This window comes from Haplochromis burtoni, unplaced genomic scaffold (assembly GCF_018398535.1).
Source record: "Haplochromis burtoni strain Fernald_Lab_line unplaced genomic scaffold, NCSU_Asbu1 Contig_340, whole genome shotgun sequence".
NCBI classification, from domain to species: Eukaryota; Metazoa; Chordata; class Actinopteri; order Cichliformes; family Cichlidae; genus Haplochromis; species Haplochromis burtoni.
In genome coordinates this window covers 20,630-31,273 of record NW_024582701.1, presented here as the reverse complement: position 1 = coordinate 31,273, position 10,644 = coordinate 20,630, and the positions used below count along the sequence as shown (strand labels likewise).

Sequence of the window (10,644 nt, the reverse complement as noted above, 5' to 3'; positions counted from 1 at the left end):
GTGCCTCATAGAGTGATTTAATCACTAATACCTCTCTTTCCATGTTTTCCTTCCACATTCATTAATTCATACAAATATACTGGATAAGATTTTCTAGCTAGTTATTATATTTACATGTAATATATATTACATTGATATCCTATATACAAATGTGAGCTGTGAAAGTGTAACACTACCATCTGCTTTTTTAATAAGCACATACACAAAACAGTTAAACAGTGAAGAAGAAAGAAAAACCAAAATCATATTTCAGGTCATCTGAGCTGTTTGTATATGGGGTAGAAAGTGGAGACATGTCTTTCCATACACGGGCGCACACACACGCGCGCACACACACCACGCACTTATAGACACTTTCCATGATGCTTCCACTGTCCTGACATTCCAAACCGACTTTCTGCTTCCTGCAGATTTGTTGACAATCATTACATTTTGAAATCATCCAAAGGATCTTTTAAATATCATCCATTTACAACATAATACACTGGATAGAAAAGCCATATACCAGACTTTAGGAACGATTGAATGGTAAAATCACAAATACTGATTAATTACATTTAGATTTTGACTTAATGCGATACTGTATCACAAAACTGCACCTCAAGCAATTTGATCTGAAAAAGCTCTACTATTGCCTAAAGAGAAAAAAAAATCAGTTCATGACAGCAGACTGTATGAAGTAAAGCTATGTATTTGTTATTTTGGAGACAGAAGCATTGCAACACAGAATGACAATCACACACACCTCTCAAACACACCCTTAGAGTCAGACAACAAAGACACACAACTGTGTTTAATGGTGATCACAAGCATGTGTCCTCTTACAAAACATGCTCAGGATTATCATAAATTATATCTAGACTTTTTAAAATTTTAAATTTTGGCCTTTTACTTTTATTTGACAAAAGGTAACTGTATGACAGGGGAGTAGCAAGAGAGAATGGTGATCCCATGCAGTAAAATGGCCCAGATCCCATAATGCATTTCTTCACTGAAACACAGTGATGCGCATAGAGGATTAAAAAGCTAATACTTTTTCACTAACAATAGTGACTTTACAATCACTATTGTTTCCTTCCCTTTACTGTCCTTGTATCTGTTCTGAATGCTCCCCAGCATAACCAACATGTATGTGTGTCAGAGTAGTGTAAATAATCCAGACAAGCCAGTTATTTAACTTAGAACCAGACATATGGTCCTAATTGCTTCATGATACAGTGTGCAAACATGCAGGTGTAAAGGAAAATTTGTGTTCCAGCTCACCGAACCTGTACTATTAGCATGCAATTGTAAATTTCTTGTTCAAATGTAGGCAAGTCAAACTCACTATGAAGTGGATGGTTAAAACAATTAACAATAAAATGAGCTTTTATTACAATACATGCTTGTAATAAATGGCCAAAAGCCCGTCTTGCCAACGCCCTGAAAAACAAAGTTAGAAAAGACAATAAACCCCTGCTGCAGTTCACCACAAGAGCAGTGACATTCAATACAGAATTAAAGTTTCAAGTTTTTCCATTCATACAAATCCTTCCTTTATGGTGTAAACTCACCACAGAACATCATGTACCCTACTTCTAAGAGTGGAGAATAGATTTATAGTCTGTCACATGAATGTAGTGGCAGATGTCCTGTGCAAGCCACGTTTACTGTCCTCTCTTCATCCTTGTCACCACTTGGTTGCTCTGATAATCACACATAAGCACACCCTATTCAACAAGAGAGTAACAGCAATATAATCCTATAATCATATTTAAAAGAGGAGGCTAGGAATCCACATTTCTTAACAGTAATGTTATCAAATGTGGATTGCCAATCTTGGTAATGCGAAATCATCATCAGTGAAAACAGAAGTTGCATTAACTTTTAACTGACTTTACATGGCCAATCTGTTTCTTTTTGCTCTCTCCCATTCTCTATTTCCCTCTCTTTGTCTTCTCAGTCAATTTATTTATTTATTTTCTTGGGCACTTCCTTGGGCACTGAGTTGCTGCGGCTATGGAGGTTTTGAGAATGGCAGTGGGTGAAAGAAGGTGAAGAGTGGTGACTAGAAAGTTCTTTACCAACTCAGGTAGGGAGTCTAGCAGCCAACGAAAGCCAGAAACCAGCCTGTGTAGTTTAAGAACTACCTCTTCATTTTACTTTTTACAGGGCTCAGTCAACCACTCATTACCAAACAAATTTCCCACTTGTGTGACTAATAAAGGTTTATTTTTGTCTCAGCTTATCTTATTACACACCCTCTCCACAATATCAATAATGGTCTCCTTTTCCTCATCATAGAGGCTACTGGGTCCATTATTGGTCTGAGCATGCTGTGACGATGTGGAGTAACGTGTATCCAAATGCAGACTGCAGAAGGTTAACAGGTGTAAGTGAGAACTGACCTTCAATCGAGTTCAAAACAAAGGGAGAGCTGAAAAGCTAACAGAAAAAGACAAAAAAATAAATAAATAAATAGAAATAGATGTAGCAAAATGTGTCAAATTAACTGACATGTTAGCCGTCGAGGCTGCTGCTGCTACAGCTGCACTGTTAAAGGTAGTGCCAACAACAACTTGTATCCCTCTCAATCACAGGAAACTACTGTTGTTAGCTTTAGCTGTGTAGACGTGAAGGAAGATGGACAGCAGTGACAACAACAGAGTGAGGAATAGATGGAGTAAAAGTGTAATTAACATGATAGAAAAATAGATATGAATCATGAGAAAAGGAGAGACACAAGTGAAATAAAAGCTACTTTGATCATAAGCCACTTTAGTAACCCACAACTAACTATACCAACCTGGTTAAAAAGAAAAGCTGCTTCAGCATCTATAATATTGTCATGGTCCAGGGCCATGTTGGCCCAGCATTCTTAGTTTTCATGTATTTTTGTATTTTGTTCTTTATTTAGGCCATGGTTCCTGAGTTGCTCTGTTAAGTTGTTCCTTATTTGATTTCCCCTTGTGACTTTTACTCCCTGTGTGCTCCTCTGTGTATCTGTGAGCCCTCGTCTCCCCTCCTTGTGTTTCATTCAATGTTTTCCCCAGCCCGTTATGTCTGTGCTTTCTCTCTCTTCTTGTCTGAACCTCTGTGTACTTCCTGTTTTACTTTGACAGTCTCTCGTCAGTATGCGTCATGTTGTATTCACTACTGCCGTGTCTTACAAGTGTTTCATTGGGTGAGCTTCAGCAGACTCCAATCTTTGCTGTAGGTTCTCCATTCACTATCCCAACACACATCACCCTTTCTGCCTGAATGCAAGCTGTTTCTCTCTTCTCTCCCCTGACCTTTGCCAACTCTCAGCCTTATCACACACTCTGTGCTCTCCTGGCAAACAGCAGCCTTGAGCCTTAATGCAGGCTCTCTCTTGCCTCCTGTATTTTGCAACTCTCAGCTTCAGCGCAGGCTCTGTACTTTCTGCTGGTCATCAGCAGCATTGAGTCTTAATGCAGGCTCTCTGTTGTCTCTCTTCTCCTTCACCTCATCAACTTTTCCATGGTGTCTCTCCTGGTGTACATTGGCAATGCGCCTTTTTCACAGGCTCTCCTTCTCTCTCTTAACTTCAATCTAATCTCATTCCTTACCTCAAACATGGCACTCTCCTGGGGTCTGTTTCAGAAAGCGGGTTTAGAAAACTCAGAGTTAAAAATGATATCACGGGTTGAGTAACCCCGAACTGTCCAACTCGGAATATTCGGTTTCAGAAAGGCTGATAACAATTAGTTCAATCAACGCGGAGTTGCTTTAACCCCAAGTTAAGCGCGCGCACGAGGATACATAAAGCCCTGATTAGTGGAGCACAGATTAAGCGAGTCACCATGGAGACGGAGGGAAAGAAGGCGCGGTCAATGTATTTTACAGCGCTTGAGGCCGAAATTCTGATGGCAGCATATGCCGATAACATGCAAATTTTGCGGGAAAAAAGTAACACAGCCTCAGCTGCAAAAGAAAGGGAGCATGCATGGCAAAACATAGCCGACAGAGTCAATGCGTGAGTGTTAATTTAAACATTGATCTAGGGATTTCCACCCATTTAACACGTTATTTTATTATTTTATTTTACATTTTATTTTGTGATGTGATGTGAGCGCAGGTGCAACCCAACAGGCCCCAAACGTTCCTGGCAGCAAGTAAAAATGAAATATAAAAATATAGTCCAAACAGGTGGGTGTAATTGTATTATGAGCCATAGTGCTTGGTCTGTTTGTCCTATGTAAATCAATTGCAGTTAGAGGCTACATTAATTTTCTTTCTGTAAGCACTTATTGAAATTATCTGAGCACATTACAAGTACATATTTGCTTACTCTGTATGCTCAAATGTGACCCGTTATAGCCAACAGAAAAAAAGCGGAGGCCCGAAAAACAGGTGGGGGTCCTCCACCACCACCACTCACAGAGGCTGAGCAGTTGGCCCTCAGCCAAAACAGTGGGCGCCCTGTGGCCGAAGGCATCTCTGCGGGGACATCCTCTGAGTCAATAACCCCGCAAGACACAAGTGCCTACAGGAAGGTAAATTCAAAATAATACATGATGTGCATACATCCTTTCTTCACAGTCACCTTTGCAGTGCTACTCATTCATTTGATAAACTCTTTACCATAATGGATTATTTTGTAGTGAAGTTATTTTCCTACTGATTTTGCCTTCCCTCAGTCTTGGTTGTCTTTGAGAGCATAATGACAATGAAGTGTAAGGTGATTGGTATGTTTGTTAATTGCCATTTGGTCCCTTGTAAGTTATAAGTGACCTGTATAAACCTCATATTCTATCAGTTGATGGGGGGGTGCACGGTGCAGCTGTGGAGCCAGACCAACATGCAGTTGTGAGACCGTAATACTCCACAGATTATATGAGTTTACAGTAGAACAGCAATGTTGTTAATTTCTTTACTACAGGAAAATAATGAAGAAACATTGACAGCTGTTACAGAGGAGGAAGCAACAGAGACACTTTATGAGGTTTACATCTTACAATGGAAAATATAACAATTGAATAAAATGTGGTACTATAATAAAACCATGGACTTTCTATGTCTCTAACAGAGTGATGATGGAAATGAAGAGGAAGAGGGTCCAGCCACTTCTCCAACAAACCTTTCCTCAGTAAGATGTTCAGCACTGATTTACAACCAACCTAAGTAGGCATGTACTATGAATGTCAATGCTATTTTCTGTGTTTCAATAGCTCCCTGTAAAGCAGCTGTACAAGACCTATTTGATCAAGAAAATAAAAAAATGCGACTTGGAAATGGAACACTTCAAGCAGCAGATCCAAAAGACCAAGATTGAGATTTTACTGCTGGAACATCAGTTAAGGGTGGGTGAAGTGGTCAGAGATGGACGAATTATTTCAGTGTTTGAACAACATAATAATATACTTATTAATACTTTGTGTACAGGAAATACAGGCGACCAATAAAGCCAGTTGAACAAAAATCTGTTTATTCTTCTTTCAACATGTTGAGGTGATGGGTCAAAAGAAATGATTGTGACATATGGTGTCTCTGACTGCGCTTCCATCTTGTATGTCCGTGGGAGGGTCAGGATGTTCATGGTTTGGATCACTGCTGATGTTTGGTTCAGAAGGACAGTGTTCTCCTCTAATTGTGGCAATGTTGTGAAGAATCACACATGCCACAATAATGTCACATGCCCTTTCTGGGGTGACCCTGAGTCTTTGCAGGCACTGGAACCGGGCCTTAAGCATTCCGATAGTCATTTCAATTCTGGCTCTTGTCCTGCAATTAGCCAGATTATATCGCTGCTGTGGGCCCGGTTCAGGGTCAGGGTAAGGGGTAAGCAAATAGGGTAAACATGGATACCCCCTATCACCAAGCAAGTAGCCAGTGAACTCTCCTAAGACAGAAGGATACACTTCAGTTCAAATGTCCTGAAGCAATTGGTCTTTATATATTTTAAAGTATTCTCAACTCAACCAGTCACAGTGGGGCCAGGACAGGCACAAAAAAATCGGAGCAAACAGAGGCCGCCGACCGCTCCACAGGGAAAAGGGGCAGCAGCACATAAGCTGCACAGGGCAGAAGAACACAAAGAGCAGCCATACATAAGGAAAAAGGTGAGGGGAAAGGCACCAGAACGATACCGACAGGATGCGGGGAAAAGACGCCGGCACGAGGGGAAACAGAATTCCCTCTGGAAAAGCGGGGGGCGAGGACGAACACAAAACGAGACACGAGACGGCAGCAACGGGAACAGGCCGGACTCGCGACAACGTAGCCGGGGAAACGTGCGCAGCGCACCAAGATTAGACAGAAACGCCGGGCCAAAAAAACGAAGGCAAGACAAATAAGAGGAAGAACTAAGAAGGTCCACAGCAAGGACAAGAGAGGCGAGGAGGGGATGTGCAAAGAATAGAATGGCGAAACGTAACTCACACAAGAAAGCAAGCAAAATGAGAAAAAACCCTAATCACTTCTCGCCCCGGAGCGCTGCAGAGAATGCGCAACAGCGACGGCGCCAAGAATCTATATCGCCAGGCTGACACTGCCCGACTAGTCAGCGCTGGACAAAGGAGCGGAGAACGGCAGGTGAGGAGAACGCTAGGGCAGTGAGGCGCACGAGGCGTCATATGACGCACGCAACCGAAAAACTGGGCGGGGTTCACAAAGGCGAGAACTCCGGGAAGCTAAACCGTGCCCAGGCAGTACTCAATATCTAATCTCTACCCGCCGCGTCGGAAAACCTGGACTAAAAGTCAACAGCACTGGGGAAGGAGCCAGAACGGGGAAGGCCCAAACTCTGCAAACCGTCCACAAATATTAATTATTGTCACAAAAGCATTGTGGTTAGGCATGATCATGATTTCTAGTAGGGATAGTATGGATATATCAGCATTTTTCTGACAACCTAATTTTGTCCCTTACACTGCTGCCATAACCACCACATCAAATAAAACATAGCACTTATTAGTGAATGTATGTTTTGCTGGACACCTGGAGTGCATTCCTGACTATCCATTGTAAACAGTTTTTTTTTTTGTCGTTGTAGTTTTATGTATTTTTGAATCATACACAGCAAATGATTTTTTTTGGTCAGATTGATGTGGAACACCAGATTTGACAATGTGCTGAAAAAGGCTGCTTTTCAAGGGGTGGACCGCTGGCCGAATTATTTTCCTCAGTACTTTCCAAATTAAAGATATAACCAAGGCAATAGACGGTTCATGATTTAATGACCTCCAGAAAATCATTAACCACCAGCATGAAAAGAAAAACCTGTTCAAACTCCCTCAAATGGAATATAAACAGAGACAAAAAATAATATTAACATATATTCATATTAATATATTAATATTAATAATATTAATAAGGTTGCTTATTAAAGATCTATCCATGTCCACATGCACATCTTGGATAAAGAGGCTCACATGGAAGTATTTGAGTGTTTTGCAATTACAAAATTTAAATTAGAATTCAACAAATTTGACTTTTAGACTAATGGATCACAAAAGTTTAAAGTTAGATATGTCATTATAGATGATGATACATAGAGGGTGCTCTTTTACATCTTACTGAAGCAGAAGAAACTTGTAAAACATAACACATTGGGTTATGTGTAACTGTAAACCTACACACAGTCTCTTTTCTCCTGGGTCTTATACTTCCAACAGGCAGTATTCCTTTCAAATTCATGGCTTACAAGAGAAGAAGAAGCTGTTTAGAACAAACAAAAATGTAAATATATAAAATCAGATAGAGTGGCTATGAATGTAATGACAAGAATGCAAAAGACAAATGATGAAAACCTGGAAAGCCAGATGCCTGGAAATCAAGGGGATAACATAGGGAGACAAACAACCAATCAAGCTAACATCCAGTTATCTTGAGTGGTTTAAAATAGCTAATTTTAAAATAACACTTCACCTAGAATCCACACAGTGACAAAGAGACCACAAGTCATCAACTGTCAGAAATTTGAAAAGATTTAAAGATTATTTGTAGTTTACATCCACTACCTGGCCTTGTTACACAAAAGCTGACAAAATAATCAGTTTCCTGTGCTCAAGTAAAAGGCATATGAGCAAAATAATTTGTTTGTTGTTATGACCAGGGTAAAATGATGAAACTCACATTTGCCAACTTTTAATTGTACTTTGGGATGCTGAACATTGGAATTATATGACAGTTGTTAAACAGGTCAGATTAACACGCTGTGAAATTGCTTCTTTTTAGAGAGTCCATCTAAGAATTCTTGCCATTGGTCTATGTTGAGTCAGTCTGTTTTTTTAAAGCAGAAAACCTGCAGAAACAGGTAATGGTAGTGTGATGATATTTTTGCTGAAAACTACCATGTACTTTTCTTCCAGTTTAGGACAGAAAATGATTGAAACAAGAAGCAAACAATGGGAAGAAAAACCTATAACATAAAAAACACAATTGTGAGTTATTTTTCTGAATGACTGAATTATTGGTTTAACCTTAGTGTACTTAAAGTTGTTATTGTGAGTTTCCCCATTCTATTTTGACAACAGGAAGAATCTGTTTGCTAGGTAGCAAAGTGAATCTGTAATTTACTTTAAAATGAAAAAAAAAGAAAAAGGTTTGCTATTCCTTCCTATTATGTAAAGGGTCATAATCTAGAGAACAGGAAACTACAGAACACAAAGTTGATTTCCTTTTCTGATATATCAGGCACACTGAAACAGTGCTATAATCAGAGTTACACAACTACATCGCTTAATGAATGAATTGATCACTGAATGAATCTTTACAGTAATAGACTGAAAGGATTTGTGGTGATTGTTTTTAAAATGTATAATAATAATAAATTTCTATTAAAAACATAACCACCTTATCAACTTAGAAGTAGTAATAGATCCCATAAGGGTATGGCATAAAAAAGATCAGAGTAATGTTTAGACCTTTCCACTAGACTTTTTTTCAAAGAAACTAGTTGTCATTTGAAAAAGATGGAACGAGCAACACAACACACCACACAAACACAACAAACATCACACACACACAACATCCAGCTCGTCTCACAACAAACCAACACACACAGTCATAAACAGTCACAGAAAAAGCTCTGCGTACACATGTCAAAATAACTCCTGTCCAGTATTTTTCTCTGCGAAACCAACCACCACCACACCAACTGCTAAAGGGATAACAGAAAAGTAATTTAATAAAGTCAAGGGTTTGTTTGCTTGAGAGTTATATGTGTTGTTGTAAAATGTAAGAGCTATATCTTAGAAGTGTGTTTTATTGCTGGTAAAGAGGAGCATCATAAGTAAATGATTATGATGGTAATGTTTAGTCTTCTCAATTGAATGGAATAGGCCATAGGAGAACATTGTATTTGGATAGCTTGAACTAGAACTAGTGATGGCCAAACGAAGCTTTCTGAAGCATTGAAGCTTGTGTTAAAAAACGGTTCATTAATCGAAGCGTTTCAAGTTAGTCCTCTCTGGTGACATCTGGTGGCCAAAAATATGAAGAACGTCTTGAATGTAGAAATTAAAGTGTACTGCTTCATTATTATGATTGCCCACTTTACAGAGTGGACTACACAATTCTGTCTGATACTGGGCTACCCTTGTGTTGCTTTGAACATTTTTTTTTTCTATTTGTTTAATAAATACATTTGATCAATAAACTTCTTTTTAGTTAAACATGTACCATGGTGTGGTTGCTCTTTGCTTGCGGCTTCTTGATGTTGGTAAATACAATAGATGAAAAATACATGTATAATGTACAACACCTTCTGGAGGATGCATCTGTTGTGAGGTCCTGCCTATGTGTGCAATTAATCACTGGACAGCTGGACAGGTATATTTATAGATAATATTGTATTAGGCCAATTTTCCTTCACATATTTTTCACCTGGGGGTAGAAAAAAGTGCAGGTATATTACTACTTACGTTCTACTGTACAACATAAAGCTCCTTGAGACGACTGTTGTTGTGATTTGGCGCTATATAAATAAAATTGAATTGAATTGAATTGAATAGATGGGTATATGACAGATCTCATTGGGAGAGGACAAAATAACACATATAGTATGTGTATTAATATGGTTACAGTTAAGCCTCAATTCTAACCCTTGGCTTACAACCTGCAGGTTACTAACACAAAGGTTACTGTCCTCAGGCAGTACAACACACACAAACACACACTCACACTGGTAGAGGAGAGAGGCAGAAAGGAAGAAAGGTAAACTGTATCCAGATAACCTAGGGACAATTTGCTTTCCTAAGCAGCTTAACAGTTCATTTCATGTTGAAGTTGCCACCTTTGGTTTTGAGTTTGATTTTAAAAGTGACGTTTTGAATATTTCTGAAATGCATTTTTTCCATTCATCATTCATCACCTCTTTCTCATATCTTTTTTCACCTTTTTTGTTTCGCTAGGTTGATGTGTTTGGTTATGGAGCTGACAGTAATGGAAACTGGAGTCACTACTGGGAAATACTGAAAAACAAAATTTTAAGAACTGGAGTACATCCAGGAGCTCCCTCTGCAGGAGGGGGAGATACAGGAGAGGTGGAGGAAGATCTCAGCCTGGGTGTTTATTGTCTTATGTAGTCTGGAAGATGAGTGGATGGTGGGGTGGGTGTCAGTTTTCTCTGTGGTGGGGTTGGGTGGACTGTCCCGGGCTCTGTGGGGCCGGGCGGCGCTGCTGCACTGGGCCCGGGGGGGT

General features: G+C 39.6%; 1 long non-coding RNA gene across 1 annotated transcript; it reads left to right on the top strand.

The window, feature by feature from the left end:
* The first annotated feature begins 4,795 nt into the window (after window positions 1-4,795).
* On the top strand, window positions 4,796-5,784 carry LOC121815868. The gene is made up of 2 exons (XR_006055434.1): window positions 4,796-5,089; window positions 5,172-5,784. It is a non-coding gene; the product is annotated as an uncharacterized LOC121815868 (long non-coding RNA).
* The last annotated feature ends 4,860 nt before the right edge of the window (window positions 5,785-10,644 follow it).